The sequence below is a fragment of the Ochotona princeps genome, chromosome 29, assembly GCF_030435755.1.
Source record: "Ochotona princeps isolate mOchPri1 chromosome 29, mOchPri1.hap1, whole genome shotgun sequence".
Taxonomy (NCBI): Eukaryota; Metazoa; Chordata; class Mammalia; order Lagomorpha; family Ochotonidae; genus Ochotona; species Ochotona princeps.
In genome coordinates, this window is record NC_080860.1 from 5,938,595 (window position 1) to 5,955,802 (window position 17,208).

Here is a 17,208-nt window from a genome sequence, read left to right on the forward strand (position 1 = left end):
CGAGGGGCTCTTTCAAGGGCTTCTGTACTCAGTGTTGTCTCATAGCAGCCCTTGAAAGCAGAGTGGGACTGACTCCTTCCGGCTTACAGATGAAGGAACTTAGCTCCCTTTTCCCAGGACTGTTGAGTGGGCTAGGCTCTAGAACCAGGTCCTGGCAGAGTCGATTTGCTGACTTGGGACCTGAGGGGCCCCACTGGGGTGGGGGGGAAGGGCGGGCTCTGAGTGTTTGCAGGTGGATCCAAGCAGATGCCACCTGCTCTGACCAGGATGTGTGGCCAGCTGGCAATACTCTCTCTATAGACCTCGGAGTAGGAAGGGGGCATTGGAGGCCCCCAGCTTCTGGTCTCTGTTCCCACATGCTGGATGTGTCCTGAACCAACGTTGGTGCTATCTGGTTTCCAGTCTCCTCTGTTGGTTGGTTCTGCCCAAGGATGTGGATATGTACCAGGCATTTGGGACCCTCCTAGTATCTCCCGATACCTGGTGACTGAGCCAGACTCCTTGGGTTTAAACCTTGACTTCAGCCTCTTCTAGCTGAATAGACTTGTCCAGTTGCCAAAGCTTCTAGTGTCTCAGTTTTTCTGACTGTCAAATGGCAATACAGTTAGTAATCATAGGTACTATGGTGTTTCTTAGCAACCAATGAAAACTCTCATTTCTTCTGTTTTTTTTCCCCAACTTGGGAGGGCTTTGCAGCATCATGCCTGTGAGTGCTCAGGTCTAATGTCCTGATGGTTTCTAATGTCCTGGATGAAGAGTGACAAATGAGGCGTTTACAGATGGGATGAAGGCGTTTCCCTCTGGCCTGGAATGTTGTCCTTTCTGCTTAATGTTAGACTATATATATACATATATACATGTTTTTTTTAAAAGTTTATTCTTCATGATACAGTTCCATAAGCTCAGGGATTTCCCCTTCCACCCTCCCCATTTCTATGTTTATATTTATATTTATTATATACATATATATTTAGAAGAAATGTTGGTGTTAGCTGATGATAGCTACATTTCCTTATTGCTTTGTGCCCTTTTGGAGTAAATAAAAACAACCACAACAATGAAATTGGATACCCTTGATCTTATTAGGGGATTTTATTCATCTGAGGAGCCCAAATGTCTGAAACACATTAGACATGAAGCTGGTGTGTGTGTAAGGATCTCCTGGCATTTTAAAAAAGCAGACACAACCTCAGGATCCATCCCTGGCGCTCAGAAGGTCTAGGGTAGCACCAGGAACCGGTGCAGGGCCTTGTGCCTGGTTGACACAGGTGCAGCTGCTTTGTGGTGTCCTACAGGGAGGGAGCTGCTCTCCCTGGGGGTGAATGTTCTTCATTCTTCCCTAGGCAGTGGGCTTGGATGCCTCTAGGATGGGAGGCTGAGCACCCGCAAGGTGCCCTGTGCATTGCTGGTCCAGCTCTGCTGGTGGTGAGAGTCTCACTCCTGTTGCTCCCAGTCCTGCTGCTTCTGGAGTGAATTCCCCAGCATGCAGGTCTTGAACCCACATGCACGGCTGGCCGTGGTTGCAGCTGGTTGGAAGTGCAATGTCCCGCCCCCCTCAACCTGCAATCATTCGTTCACTTGACAGTTTTTTTCAAGGTTGATATATCTACTGATTGAAACAGAGAGGCAGAGAGGGATTGTCCATTCACTGCTTCAGAATGAAGCCAGGAGCCTTGAATGCCGTCAAGTTTCCCATGTCTGTGGCAAAGGCCCAAGTCCTTGGGCTGTATTCCACCACCTTCCTAGGTGTGCTAGGGGGCTGGACCAAAAACAGAGTAGCGAGAACTCGGACGGGGTTCTTCAGCTTGGGGAGATGCCAGCATCACAAACAGCAGTTTAGCCCTCTGCACCCTCACTGGATGCCTACTGACCAAGGTGCAGGTGTCTTGTGTGGTGGCTTAACCGCTGGTCAGACAGCGTCCAGAACAGGATGATGTGCTTTGTATAACACTCTCCCCAGGACACTGTCACCCACGGTGTCTGGCATCCAGGTGGTGCTCGGTAAGGGCTTCTTGAAAAAAAAATAAATGAACTCTGACAGTGTCAAGCCAGTGCTCTTGGTTCTTGTTCAAAAACTACCCCCCACACCTCGTCCAGGTACCCTAACGGACCTAACGGGTCATCCAACGTTCACAGTAACAAAGGGAAGAAATCTCCCCAAGCTCAGAGGGCTGAGGGCGGGCAGGGGGAGGTATGGACTTCCTCAGGGAATCAGGCAGTGGGGAAAAAAGCAAAGTTGGTTTTTTTTTTTTTTTTTTTGTAAAACCAGTCCTGCAGCCTGATCTCTTTAGCCTGATTAATCACAGGAAGTGTTTGTCAATAGCAACGTTATCCCAGTCCTGACCACAGCAGGTGCAGCAGCCAGCTTATTCAACATTTAGAAAGAGCTGCATTGCAGGCTGAGGGCCTGGGCTGCTAGGGAAAGAACAGCGGCAGGTGCTCAGGGACAGTCTGTGAAGTAATGGATTATTTTTGAAAGCAGAGGAGCAAGGGCAGAGAAAGGCAAAAAGCCCTCCACCTCTGCTGGCCTTCCCCAGCTCCTGGTCAGCACCGAATGGTACCCCGAGATACCATCTCCACTCTAGGGCAAGACGGTGCCACCAGCACACAGGAACGTGTGGGCAAGGAAAGCTGGTCTTCTGGCTTCCACTTCTAATAGCACATAAAGCAGTCATTCCCTACATAGAGCCAGTATCACCCGGAAGTTACTAGATGTACGAATCCTTGGTTCTGCTTGACCCTGGAGCCCCCCAGGAAATGCTGATGCAAACTCAAGTTTGTGGTGCAGCAGGATCTGAGCAGGTGGAAGGAAGCTTTCTGAGCTGTGTGTCCTGAGGCTGGCTTGTTTCCTCCTGGTGGCTGGATCTTCCTCTTCATCTGGGAGAATGAGGGTTGTAAGGTCTCCAGATTTTGAGAAGCACTCAAGGTTCTTCAGGGTGGAAGTGACCGTCCTTGAGAAGTTTTAGGCAGAAACGAGCCTGGGGAGGTGCGTGAAAATCCAGTCCTCCCTGGGTGTGGTTGACCATGAGGAACTTAGACTCCAATCATTAGGACTCAAGAGCACAGCCAATTACTAAGCATGCACTGGGGGCCTGCCCTGTGCAGCCTCACTTCATCTCATTTTTCCATCTGGGGGAGATTAAAGCAACCCCCCCCCATTTCCAGACAAGGACGTGGAGGTGCAGAGGGAGGAGGGAGTTTGCTCAGGACCACAGGCTAGTAACAGACAGAGCCAGAACTAGACCCACTGAAATGTAATTAAGCAGGTGCTCCAAGCTGAGCATGGGGTGGTTTCCTAGCAAAGGCATTTTTTTAGTTCAATTAAAAAATTTAAAAAAGAGAATTCCCCTGCACAGAGTCATTGTCAGTTGGCTGTAACAGCTGGGGTGTTCCCAGATGAAGCCAGGAGCCTGGGACTCAGTCTGGGTGCCCCGGATGCGTATCACAGGTCAAGCATTTGAACCATCACCTGATGCCTCCCAGGTTGTGTATCCACAGGAAGACAGAATTGGAGCTAGTCTTCAAACGCAGGCATTCCAATAGCAGGTACAGTTATCCATAGTGGCACCCTAGTCACTCCACCCAGCACCTCCAGGAAACGTGATTACAAAAGAGAAGTGCTGGAGATTTTTCCAGAAGCACTTGAGGATGTAGCCCTGGGAGCATCACCTGCTGTTCCTCTTAGCCCTCCAGTGTTGCCCAAACACAGGCCTCCACTCCATGTCCTGACAGAGTTGGTTTTCCATAGCAGGCTTCCACATCCCCAAATCAGTAGGAACCAAGTGATGAGGCCAGAAGGTGACTGGGGACACGTCTGTTCCCTTCTTCATGTTCACATGTCAGCATGGCTACGTAAAACCAAAGATGCAGAAACAGCCCCTTGCAAAGCTCCAACTCTGAGAGCAAGTACCGCTCCGCCTCTGACCTAATTATTCCTTACTTTTGAGTGAGGTGGAAATCCAGGAAGTTTCCTCCCCGTCTGTCCTCCGTGTGAAAGATGGGGGCCTTGTGGGCCCGGCGGCGTGGCCTAGCGGGTAAAGTCCTCACCTTGAAAGCCCCGGGATCCCATATGGGCGCCGGTTCTAATCCCGGCAGCTCCACTTCCCATCCAGCTCCCTGCCTGTGGCCTGGGAAAGCAGTTGAGGACGGCCCAAAGCCTTGGGACCCTGCACCCGCTTGGGAGACCCGGAAGAGGTTCCTGGTCCTGGCATCGGATCGGCGCGTACCGGCCCATTGCGGCTCACTTGGGGAGTGAAACATCGGATGGAAGATCTTCCTCTCTGTCTCTCCTCCTCTCTGTATATCCGGCTTTCCAATAATAATAAAATCTTTTAAAATATATATATATATATAAAAAAGATGGGGGCCTTGCCCCACCCCTAGACACAGCCCCCACTGTGCTCTAGATGCTGATCTGGCAGCATGGTTTGGACTGACACACTGGCACCTACCCTAGCTCATCCTTTGCTGCAAACCTTTGGATGCTAGAGTTGGAAAATACACTTAGAAACCCATTTCCTCCCAGCCCTGCCTCATTATCTGCTCAGACTCCAAGAGGGTGGTGTGCGTGATGATTCCTGTAACTTCTCTGTTCCTGGTGAATCCTGAGCTGATCTGTGTGCTCTCCGCCAACACACGGGTCTTTTTTACCTCCCTCTGCCTGCACAGAGGTGGTAGGGGGGAACGGCTTGAAATGCACGCTTGGTTTCTTGTGGGAGAAGTTGGCCCCGAAACAAGCCCTAATGACAGTGCTTTGTGTGCCCCTGGTGCTTTGCCTCCCAAATTGCTTCTTCGCATCAATTATTTCATTATCTACCCCCTGCCTATACCACATGCTGAAAGATAGAATAGACCAAGCAGCCAGGCATCCGTTCCACGCGAATAGTCGCCTTTGTGAGAGGAGTGAAAAGGTGGGAACGCTGTCTGGTGATTCTAGGATTCACTCAGCTTTGAATCAGTTACATGAAGTCATAAAAGAGGAGAGGGCAGCTGGGGTCATGTGACTACACCTGGAGCAGAGTCCAAATCAGCCCCATGAGAACACCCCGAGCTGAGATGGGGAAACAGCGGCTTCCTAAAACAGTGTTGGGGTGTTGGTAGCAGGATGCAGAGCAGCCAATGTCCTCTCTGCACACACTCACAGAACTTTAAGTAGGAAGAGGATTCCTGTGAATTAGAGTATTCCATGAATTCCATGTCCCCCCAGAAGTTCAGAGAATAAATGGTTTGGGTAACTGGAGAAGTCTTTATGGGAAGATGAGAGTTGGACTTAGATTTTAGCGATTAAATGAAGAATCACGTTTAGGAAGAGGCTTGTTGCACCACCCATAACATCCTCGTGGCTTGCACCGATGGAGGCTGGGGAGGGAAGTTCCAATCAAGTGGTACATGGCTGGGGACTCCAATTTTTGGGAAGTGCATCAGCTACTGACGCATTCTGTCTCTCTCTCTCTCTCTCTCGCTCTCTCGCTCTCTCGCTCTCTCACACACACACCCCTTCATCTAGTCACTAAACTCTGGGACAACAAGAAAACTGTCCTGTGACACTGTCTATGGTCCTGAACCCTGGCTCTAGCACATGGCTGATTTTGTCCAGTTCTGCACAGGATTAACTCTAGTTTGTTGTTTATCTTCATGGAAAATGTGTGCCATTGGCCATGCCCATGTAGATCTGGGTCCCAGCAGGGAACAGATGGCAGTTCAAATTGTGTAATTGCAGGAGAGTTCAGAAAACGGGCAGAGACATGAACAGGAGTTGGGAAAACCAACCATGGGTAATGAAGCCACCTGGGACCAGGAATACTAGGGCGCTGTTACCACCCCCAGACATGCGGGAGATGTAGCATTACCAGAGTCAGAAGGGAGATGCAAGTGCAGTTTAGGGAGAGCCTCCTGACCAGCCCCATGACCATGACCTTCATGGAGGGGCACAGCTAGCCTATCCTGGTGCTGCAGAGAAGAGCTCCCCCTGTTTCCTCCAACCAGGCACCCCTGGAGCTCCCCTGTGGACAAGTCCGAATGGTGACTGGAGAGAGGGAGCCAGCTGGGGTCACACGTACAAGTCATCTTCTGGGGATGAGAGTGGGGAAGAAAGAGCTGAGGGGAATACAGCTAAAGAAGCAGGAGTCAATGTCAGTTAACCATGCTGCATAATCACAACGTCAAGTCATCCTGAAAGTTAACCTTGATACAACAGTTACCTGTTCACAGCTCTGTGGATGTGTCTAATGATCTTGCCCGGGGCCTCTCATGTGGCTACAGTAACTCAATTAAGCCTGGATGGATGGGGAGAATGAGATGATCTCTCGCCTGTGACCGGGGTTAGCCGGTTAGCTGGAGTCCTTGGCTGGAAGGTCTCTGTCTTCCTCAGCCTGGTAAATAGGATTTCCAATATGGCGGAGGTGCAGCGGGACACACATGTCCAGGATCAAGGGCTTTCCAGCCTTTGCTTGTCCGTCGGCTGAAGCGGTTCCCAGAGTTAGCATGGGAAAGACAGCAAAATCTGGAAGACTTGAAATTGCATCTGCCCTTCTGCACCACTGCAAGCAGAAGCCAGTTCTGCATCTTTGCTTAGGGCTCTGCAGACTTTCAGCAGCCCAAATGGTTCCTGGGAAGCTGGGCATCTGTATCTGCCCCAGCATGATGTTCCCCTCACCTGCCCCAGTGTGATGTCAGCCCCTCACCTGCCCCAGTGTGATGTCGGCCCCTCACCTGCCCCAGTGTGATGTCGGCCCCTCACCTGCCCCAGTGTGATGTCGGCGCCTCACCTGGTGCAGTGTGATGTCAGCCCCTCACCTGGTGCAGTGTGATGTCAGCGCCTCACCTGCCCCAATGTGATGTCAGCGCCTCACCTGCCCCAGTGTGATGTCAGCCCCTCACCTGCCCCAGTGTGATGTCAGCCCCTCACCTGCCCCAGTGTGATGTCAGCCCCTCACCTGCCCCAATGTGATGTCGGCCCCTCACCTGCCGCAGTGTGATGTCAGCCCCTCGCTTGCTGCAGTGAGTGGCTCTGAAAGGACGAGAAGCGGAAGCAGCCTCAGCTGTAGCTCTGATGTACTGCCCCCTGCCCCGTCCCTGCCTCACGTGGCTGTCAGGGGATGAATGGTAACCTGGTGGGCATAGTTTGGAGCCAGCCTGTGTGTGTGCGAGAAGGAACATGAGTGGTGTCTGGCACGTGGGGTTTGAACACTGGCTCTGCCATTGCTTCAGCTGGACTAGCTCCTGACTTACTTGTGCCTCAATTTTCTGTTCTATAATGAAGTTTGTAGGGCCTGGTACAATAGCCTAGTAGCTAAAATCCTTGCCTTGCATGTGTCGGGGTCCCATAAGGGTGCTGGTTCGTATTCCGGCTGGTCCACTTCCCATCCAGCTCCCTGCTGGTGGCCTGGGAAAGCAGTCGAGGACGGTCCACAGCCTTGGGACCCTGCCCTCATGTGGGAGACCCAGAGGAAGTTTCTGGCTCCTGGCTTTTGATTGGCTTAGTTCTGGCCATTGCGGCTACTTGGGGAGTGAACCAGTGGATAGAAGACCTTTGTTTTTCCTTCTCTCTGTGTTTCTGCCTTTTCAATAAAAATAAATACATAATTTTTTAAAATGAAGCTCATCATTAAGTTGGGAGTTTAGGTAAATGATGCTGTGTTAATGCTAGCATAGGTAAAGCTGTCAACACCATGATTGAAATGAATGAAAGCTTTATAATTTACTAGGGGTTCAATGAGGAAAAAGATGGAGAAGGGATAAGGTGGCAGGCGATGCTTTAGGGTCATAGGCATTTATGTTTATCTCTCAATTCTACTATTTCTTGAGTCTGATTAAATCTCAGGAAAAATCAGTTAACTTTTATAAACCTCAGGTTTTTTTTTTTAAATGAACAATGCTCTTTTATTTTGTTTTTGAAAAACTTATTTATTTCTATTGCAAAGTCAGATATATTTAGAAAGGAGGAGAGACAGAGAGGAAGATTCTCCATCTGATGATTCACTCCCCAAGTGACCGCAATGGCCGGAGCTGCGCTGATCTGAAGCCAGGAGCCAGGAGCTCTTCTGGGTCTCCCACAAAGGTGCAGGGTCCCAAGGTTTTGGGTCATTCTCGACTGCCCTCCCAGGCCACAAGCAAGGAGCTGGATGGGAAGCAGGACTGCCAGGATTAGAAGCAGCGCCCATATGGGATCCCAGTACATGGAAGGTGAGGACTTCAGCCGCTAGGCCACTGCACTGGGCCCGAACAATGCTTTTTTTTTTTTTTTTTTTTAATAGAGTTATAGAGAAGGAGGGGGAGAGGGAGATAAGAGAGGAGAAAGAGATCTTCCATTTACTGGTTCATTGCCCCAAATAAATAATTGCAATAGCCAGGAGAGTTGGACCAGGCCAATCCAGGAGCTTCTTCTGGGTTTTCCTAGTGGAGGCAAGAGCCCAAGCACTTGGATCATTTTCTATTGCTTTCCCAGACTCATTAGTAGAGAGCTGGATAGGAACTGGAGCAGCTAGGATGCAGACCAATCCCATATACGATACCAGTGTCACGGGTGGTGGCTTAAGCTGTTGTACCACAATACTGGCCCCAACTTTTCTCTCTCGAAAATGCACACTATGGTGTCTATTCACAAACTTCCTATGCAGCAATGCACACACATCACTTGGTGTGATCTTAGCGCACAGTGAGTAATAAAAACATCACCCATGCTCTCACGGCCTTCGTATCCCAGAGCAGACAGCAGGGGTAGCCATGAGCCGGCACTTCCTGAGTGCCAACTTATTTAATCCTTCTATATCCCTGCGAAGTGGGTACTCTCATCACTATTATTATCACCCCTGCTTCATATAGGAGGAAAACAAGACATGGGGAGGTTGGCTAACTGTGCTATTGTGACACAGCTAGAAGGAGGCAAAGCTGGGACTTGAACCTTAGCAGTTTGGCACCGTGGGCACTGCCTCAATGAGGTGCAGAGCCCTCATCTGCCCAGATGAGCATGAAGACTAGGGGCTTGTGAATTTCTCCATGTTTGCACTTGGCATTTGGACATCTGTTGGTGTGAGGGCAGTTGACAAGGAGGAGGGCATGGAGATTCATTCCCATGTCTTGCCTTCCCTCACCTGGCGCCAGGCGGGCCTGGGCAGGGGAGGGCAGCTGTCGGATGCAGGGCCTCAATTATTCATGGGCGCTGAGAGAAGCTCTGTGCTCAGTCTGAAGCTGGCTTGGATTTCTCAGCATCCACTGCCCGGCAGACGCGGCTGCAGTGGCCTGGGAGAGGCAGGAGGAGCCCTTCCTGCATCTCGAGACCCTATGGACATGTTGTTTTGGGGGTGGGAGCTCTTGGGAAGGACAGCTTTGTGACGCTTGGTGAGGTTGTGCTTGGTGGGAGACTAGATGCTACTTTCTGTCCTCAAACAGCCCCATGGAGCAGGTACTGTCATATCTCCTACTTGATGGATGTGGCTACCAAGGCTCCGGGTGGTTAAGTGGTTTGCTCAGGCCCAGCCAGCTTGATTAGGGGTGGAAGGCTGATCGGTGTGGTTCCTCATGGCTGTCCTGGCAGGGCAGTGCTACCTGCAATTTGCACTGTGGGATGAGTGGGAGGTGGTGTGTGTGCATTTGTGCAGTGGGGCTAGTCGGGGTGCAGGTGTGGTGGGCATGGGATGAATCAGGGTGTGTGGGGGGCGTGTTTGTGTGGGATGCAGTTGTGCACAGAGGGTGCAGATGTGGGCATGGGCACCTGCGTGTATTTCCTGTGACAAGAAGACAGAAGCCCTGCTCCAGGCCCTATGTGCCTCTTCTTTACAAGGAGGACGTTTTCCAGAGCAGCAGGCATCTAGGGCAGGGCACTTGTGCTCTGCACCTTGTTGGCAGATGCTTGCTCCCCTGCTTGAGGTGTGGGCACAGTGAGTAGAGCCCATGTAAGGAGGGAAGTCCATGACCATGAACCGTTGCTTTCCAAGTGCAGGAAGGGGCCCTCTGGAGCATGGTAAGATCCACGGCTGGCACTCACACAGCTTCAGCTGATGTTAATCAGAATGAATTTCATTGCAGGCTTGGCCTGAGCGGCAGCCAGGGGCCATTAAGCTAAATGGCTTGTTTTAATACTTAGGCCTGTCTAGTCGCATTGTCTTGTGCAGGGCCCTGAGCGGCTGTGTCTGTGGGTACCTGCAAGAGCACGGGGTCTCAGGCACAGATTTCCTTGTCTTCCTTCTTTAGCATGGGGTGGCAAATGTCAGTATTCGTCGAACTGTGCACAGCACTTGGAGCGATTGGCAATGGCGACAATGTGTGCAGAATTTAGACTAGCGTGCTCTGGGGTCCCAAGAACCCCATGGGGAAAGCTCAGGCTTCTGCTAGCTTCTGCCCAGCAGGACCAGTCCTGGGCGTGCTGCCATGAGGTTGGCATGAGCCCCGTGTTTACCTCTGTGAACTCAGTCTGCACTTGTACTCTGCTGTGGCACAGCCTTGACACCTCTGGGCTTCAATCTCTGTCCATGAGGCTGGGTGTTGGAAAAAATCCTGTTTTCTAGGCCCAGTTTGGAGACAGAAGGGAGGCATTGCATGTGGAATGTGGGTGATGGGGCTTCCACGTGGTGAGGACCACCCATGCTGGTTGCTGCACCCAACATGTTATTCTCACTGGGTTACTGTTACGTTGTGCTGTCCATGATCGGCCTCTGGGGGTGTTATCTGACTTCAAGAGGCCAGAGACAATGCCCAGAGTGGATGGACTCTTCTTGTCTCCTTAGGAAATGGTAAGATTGTAAACAATGAATGAAGTCCCTCATTTGGCAAGAGTGTGTTTGGTGCAAGGTCCCGACTTTCACATACGTGGTCTGTGCAAATCCTTGCAGGTCTGTGTGCAGGTGGGGCCTTTTCTTGGATGAGGAAACTGAGTGAGAGAAAGGTCCTGGCCCGAGATGCTCCAGCTTACCAGTCGATGGTGGAAAGGGCTTGGACCCCAAACCCAGTCTCTGAATGTCTTGCTGAACTAGGGGGCAAAGATAATGGGATCTTGGGGCCTGAATCTGCTGAGAAGAGACGGCTGGACACACTAGACCTGTGTTGACCCGCAGGCATGGGGGTTTATCACTGGGTCCCCATTTCCCTCAGTTCTTCTGGATACCCCAGCTTGCCCTTCAAGGCCCACCCTGAAAATTCCTTTTGCTGAGAAGACATCGCTGCTGCTCCAGGCAGGACTATGGCCTGGCTGTTCGCTGCTCCCGTGAATGGAATCCAAGCCATTTCCAGAAACACACACACACACACAGAGTCTGGAAGAGGGATGACATTAGTCTTTGTTTTTAATTAATGCCAACTCTCTCAGCCTGACTTTTAATAATGCCACCTCATTTGTCTTATTAAGCACTTTGTTTTGCTTTTAATTAGTGCTGTTTATTGCCGCTGAATTTTAATTGTCGGTGCAGGGTCTCAGCGGGCCTTGGGGAGGACGCTACTGGGATGTTTTCCATCCTCCCAGGAGCTAGGAGGGTGATGTCTTGGAGGTGGAGGAGGCAGGGGTTTAAGCGGAAGGTGGGTGTGTTTTTCTGCAGGCATTAGCTAGTATTGATTGCCTTGGGGATCCTGAGTGCTCTGATGGAGGGAGGACTCAGGAGGGCTGGAACAGCAGAAATCCAGTTCAGAGTTGACTTAAGGAAAAAGCCATAAAGGTCATGGCATGCATGCAGGCATGGTGGGACATAGCATTCCAGCCTGGTCATCAGGAGTTAACATCTCTGCAGCTTCAAGCTCTGCTCGCGTCCTCTGGTAGGGAAGGAGCGATGGCAGTTCCAGCCTTCTGCTCCACCAGCATAGCAAGCCTAGCAGAGAGAGAATGCTTCTCGTGACTTAGTTCCAGCAAAAGTCTTGGGACAGGCTTCCATTGGTCCAGATTGGTCATGTGTCTTTCTCTGAGCCAAGTACAGGGGCCCAACCAGCATGCTAACACTCAACTGGGCTATCTCTAGAACCACATTGAATGAACCTCATCTGAGTCACAGAGTGATAGTGAGTGGGACGATTTCCCAAAAGAAAATTCGGCTGCTGTTGGCCCCAAAGGGCTGTCCAGGTAAAGACTGGACAGGTAGAAGTGGGGGGTATCTACCACAGATATGCACTGCAGGTTGAAACAAACACCAGAATTGAGATCTTGGTTCTCCTGCTCATCCCTGTCCTTGAATAACATTAACCATGACCTGCATTGGTTCCCGGGAAGCCTTCTTTCCTCACCTGTGACCTTCAGTGGTCCCCAGCTTCCCTGCAACGTTAGCCTGACATGGAGACTTTTAAAATTTGTTTAAGATGTATTTTATTTTATTTTATTTATCTAAAAGGCAGAGTTATACACACACACACACACACACAGAGAGAGAGAGAGAGAGAGAGAGAGAGAGAGAGAGAGAATGAGAGAATCTTTCATCCTCTGGTTTATTTACCAGATGGCTGCAATGGCTAGGGCTGGTCCAGGCTGAAGCCAGAAGCTTCTTCCAAGTCTCCTATGTAGGTAGCAGGGGCGCAAACACATATTCTGTTGATTTCCAAGGTGCATTAGGCGGGAGCTGAATCAGAGTGGGGCAGCTGGGAATTGAACCCGTTCCCATATGAAATGGTCGCATTGCAGGCAGGAGCTTAATGCATTGCTCCACAATGCTGACCCATCTATGAGAATTTTTAATTCTTGTGTTACATGAGCTAAACTTGCTAGAATCACAGAGAGCATGGAGAGAGCTGGAGTTGGATGCTGGGGCCCTGGGTCTGACATTAGCAATTGTCCCACCACAAAAGCTCCTTCACAAAGCACCCACAAGTGAATGGCTTTGAGAATTATGTCTGTATTTCTTGACTCTTCAGGTTGGTGATTGGGTTGAGTTCAGCTGAGTGGTTATTTTGGTCTAAGCCAGACTTAGGTGAGCTTGCCTGGGCTTATAGATGCGTAGTGGGACAGCCGAGCCTCCTGCCATGTAATCTGTTATCCTCCACTTGGCCAGCCCAGGCTGCTCTGAGCACTGAAAACTAGGTGTTTCATTTTTTTTTTTTTTTTTTTAGCTTATGATCGCAAGTTGTTGTGTAGTGTCCTTTTAGCCACAGAAAGTGTCCCGGCCAACTCACATACAAAGGAAAAGTCCGTCTCTGGATAGGAGCTAAAAGGGACATGGATGCCAGAAGGCAGAAATGGTACTATTTTTTTGCCACCAGTCTACCAAATCTGCAGGGAGCTCAACTCTTTCCCAACCTAAAGGAGATAGAAGGGGGGTCTTCTGGTGCACTTTCTGGGGACAACATCCATGGAGGTCATTGGGAGCACTGTGGCAAGCCATGTTGTGCCCTTAAAGTCGCATTCTCATGATGTGATCACTTCTGCAGCTGGAGAGAAAAAACAAGGGTGGGTGACAGTCGTGCTGATGATAAGGAGCATTTCTTGAGCACCTGCTACATTCCCAGGGCTGCACCCATGGTCTTGCCTGCATTTTTGTATATTGCTTTTCACCGCCATCCAAGAGAACATATGGTGGAGCAATTAAGCATGCGGTGTCTGGTGACAGGTGTTGTGGGTATACATCTCCCAGATCTGCCAACTTCCAGCTGGGTGGGCAAATCGCTTTCCCTTCCCTCAATAGCCCCATCTGCAGAATGGAGGTACTAGGACCTCCATCATGAGTGATTCGGAGAACCGAATGAGGTCACCTCATGTTGCCCAGTGGCAGACACATCTGAAGTCATGATTAGGTCGAGGCAGGTAGTGCTGAGTGTGTACTGATGGAGAAACAAGCCCACGGACATTAAGCACCTGCCCAAGACCACGCTGCTTGCAAGCGAGGCCCCGTGCCTGTCTCACAGCCTAGCATCTGCGATTATCTGAAGACTTACGGCAGGAGCCATCTGTTGTTGCTGCATGGCCATGGGAGAGCCCCAAGCAGTCGGCCACCGGCCTGGTTGGTTTTGTCTCCAGCGCCTTGCAGGCTGGTGGACCTCCGGGCATGTCACTGGCAGCAGCCAGCTCAGGAAAGAAGGAACCACATGCTTTCCAGGCCAGCTGGCTGTGGGAGCAAGGAGCAGCCCCCAGCATCCTGTACCATCTGGATGTGCCTGGGCGTGCGAGGGCTGCTGGGGCTCTGAGAGAGCAGGCAGAAATGGCACCAAGGAGCATTCAGTTCCCCCAACAAACGTAAACAACACGAGAGACTGCTGTCTTGCTATTTGCTGTCTCAAGTGTCCCTCCTTGCCCAGGCAAGGCTGTGCCTGGCAGGACAGTCTCTGGTGCCCCCCACTGATGGACTTCTCTGCCCCTCAGTAGCCCCCAAGACTTGCACACCGGACGCCAATGGCATCCACCACAGCTGACACTTTCCCTACTCCCCCCACCTCTCCGAGCTCAGCCCCCGCCTTGCTCACGCCTCTCCAGCTGTGCCACCAATGGGCCAACCACATGCTGTCCCAGGGCCGTTGCACTTATTCTCCTCTTTGCTTGAAAATCTCTACCCCCGATATTCACGACTTGGTCCATTACCCCCCCACAAGGTCTTTGCTTGATAATATCTTTGTAAAGGTCCACTCTAGCCCCCTATTTAAAATTAGACGACTCCTCCCCCCCCCCATAGTTCCCAATTTCCTTTCTGTTTCATTTTTCTGTGACACATTCAGTAGCACCTCACTTGTTTTATATTTTTATAAATGGCTGGAGCTGGGCCAGCGAAGCCAGGGACCAGGAGTTTCTTCCAGGTCTCCCACATGAGTTCAGGGATCCAAGAACTTGAGCCGCCATCCACTGCTTTCCTAGGCATGTTAGCAAAGAGAGATCAGGACACCAAGCCGTGTGGGATGCCAGCATCACAGGTGGCAGCCTTGCTCACTGTGCCACATTGCTGTCCCTTCATGTTGGTTTTAATGCCGTACCCCATGTCCCTAGTCTGATGCCTGGCTCACAGCAAATAAGAAGTAGCATAGAAATATGTTTTGATTCTTCCAGTTTTTCAAAGAGAAGCTGGCAATCTTCATGTTTAATTAAACCCTATGCTTTTGAGATACTAACTTTGTTTTACTTTAAACAATACTGCCTGGGCCAAACATATTTTTAGCTTGGATCCTGTCCAGAGAGGAAGGAGGAGAGAGAGCTTCATCTACTGGTTTACGCCCCAAATACTTGTAACTGCCAGGGCGGGGCGGGGCCAAAGCCAGGAGCCAGGAACACAGTCCAAGCACCCAGGATGGATAGCAGGGACCTAGCTACCACTGCCCTCCCCGCCCCCCCACTTGCCAGGGGATGCGTTAGCAGGAAGTTGGACCAAGAAGCAGGACTAGGATCCGAACTCAGGCACTCTGATGTGGCATGTGGGTGGCATTCTAGCTCCTGTGCCAAGTGCCCACCCAGCACTTGCTGGGCTCTGTAGTTTCTGTGAAGATTTCCCAATCATATACCATGCCAGGCTCATACTAACTGGCTTAAGACTGACTACATAAAGAACAGGTCCCTTGTTCAGAACTAATTAAAAATCCAAAAGACAACGGTGGCAGAGCCAGGCCGAGTATGGGGTCATTCTATGTTGGGACACCTTCCAAGCCCAGGATGCTGCATGGTTGCCTGGGTCATAGACCCTGGAGGCTGACCCTGCATGTTAGAGACGCAACTGTTGAAAAGCTGCAGGTCACAGCCAATATTCCTGGCTCAGACAGAGCAAATGGGGAGATAAACCTGGTGTTGAAATCTGTAGCACTGGGTGTCAGGCACGGCCTTGGCCCTGTCTGAGCCAAAGTGAGTGATCTGGCATAGTTTTCCTGGCAGGGGTCCGGGTGGGCAGCTGCGAGGTGGGGATGCAGCCAGGGCACAGGGGGCCAGGTCACCCCCACCAGCTAACAACCCAAAGGCCAGGGAGGGATACAAACAGAAACGTCATGTGGACCCACACAGCCTAGCCGTGCCGCCTGGTGGCTGTGTGATGTTGAGCAGGTAGACAATCCTCTCTGAACAGTATCATGGAACAGACCTGTTTCGCTCACACCTGCATTGCTCACACCTTTCCATCTCCTTGCAGACTGGGGTGAATGCTGGACAAGGAGTCCACTCCTGGGGTGTTAAGTGCACTGAGAACTCTGGCGAGGGGCCAGGCAGCTGAAGGCACCGGGGCTGTCTAGAGTGACATGTAGTCTGGAGATGTGTGTGGCCTGGAAGGCAGCTGAGTTTGGCTTTTGCAGGCTTAGCACTGTGCACCCTGATGGATGCTGGAGACAGTGGGCCAGCCACACTCCAGCCGGGGGGGGGCTGCCAAGTTTAGAGAGCAGAGAGCCTGCCAGCAGGTGTCTCCCTTGCCTCAGACCTCCCTGCCTCAGCAGGGGCAGCACATTTCCAGCTGCCCAAGTGCTTCCAGTTCTCAGGCGGCAGAGGTGGCCCAAGCCCAGGGGCTGCAGGCCCTGGCGGCCCCAGACATGACCACTCAGCTCTTGCCACAGGCCACCAGGACGCACCAGGGAGCTTCTTGGCATACTTCCTTTACCACGGGGGGAGCTGTCTCTTCTTTCTGTTGTTGAAGACCCACAAAGTGCTCTGAACCCACAAAGTCCCCCTCATCCTCACTCCCCATCAGTACCCTCGCCAAATTTAGCAGTTGATTTACTCTGATTTCTATCCCACCAAATAGTTCTGCCCTTTCTTAACTTCAAGTAAATATTCCAGCTTCTTCCCCCAAAACACACTACATGTGAGATCTGTACCTGTTGTTCTAGGCAGCAGGACTGTGTTGGTCGTTGCTGACCAGTATCCCTCCCAAGCCAGGGAGGGGTACCCACCGTCCTCTTGATGGGCATGTAGGTAGGGGTGCCCAGGTTTTTAACTATGTGCTCATGAACATGGCTAAGTGTGTCTCAGAACATAAGCACTTTCTCTTGGGTATACGCCTAAGTAGCATTCCTGGGTCGCTGAGCAAACAAATGTCTTGCTTTAATAGATGCTGTCCCCCTATTTTCCAAAGCAGTGGCGCCCTTTTCCTCACTATCACACAATGAACCTAAGCAAAGTGGGCCACACAGTGACCTCCTGTGAATTCTGGACTTACATCTGCATCCCTGTCAGTTGTAGAGTATGTTTATGATTGCCCTAAGAGTCCTTGGAGCCCTTCCTCTCCCTAGGGCCCTGGGTGGCCATTGGTGCACTCCATCTCTGGTAGACATGGCTGTCGTGCACATTGCACAGAAATGGAGTCCTACACCACGTGGCCATTCATGTCTGACGTCATTCCCTTG

At 51.2% G+C, this 17,208-nt stretch overlaps 1 protein-coding gene across 1 annotated transcript in view; it reads left to right on the forward strand.

Moving 5' to 3' along the window:
* The window catches only part of RPH3A (rabphilin 3A), a 142,770-nt gene that overhangs the window by 87,070 nt on the left and 38,492 nt on the right, over positions 1-17,208 (forward strand). The gene's annotated exons all lie outside the window — the stretch shown is intronic.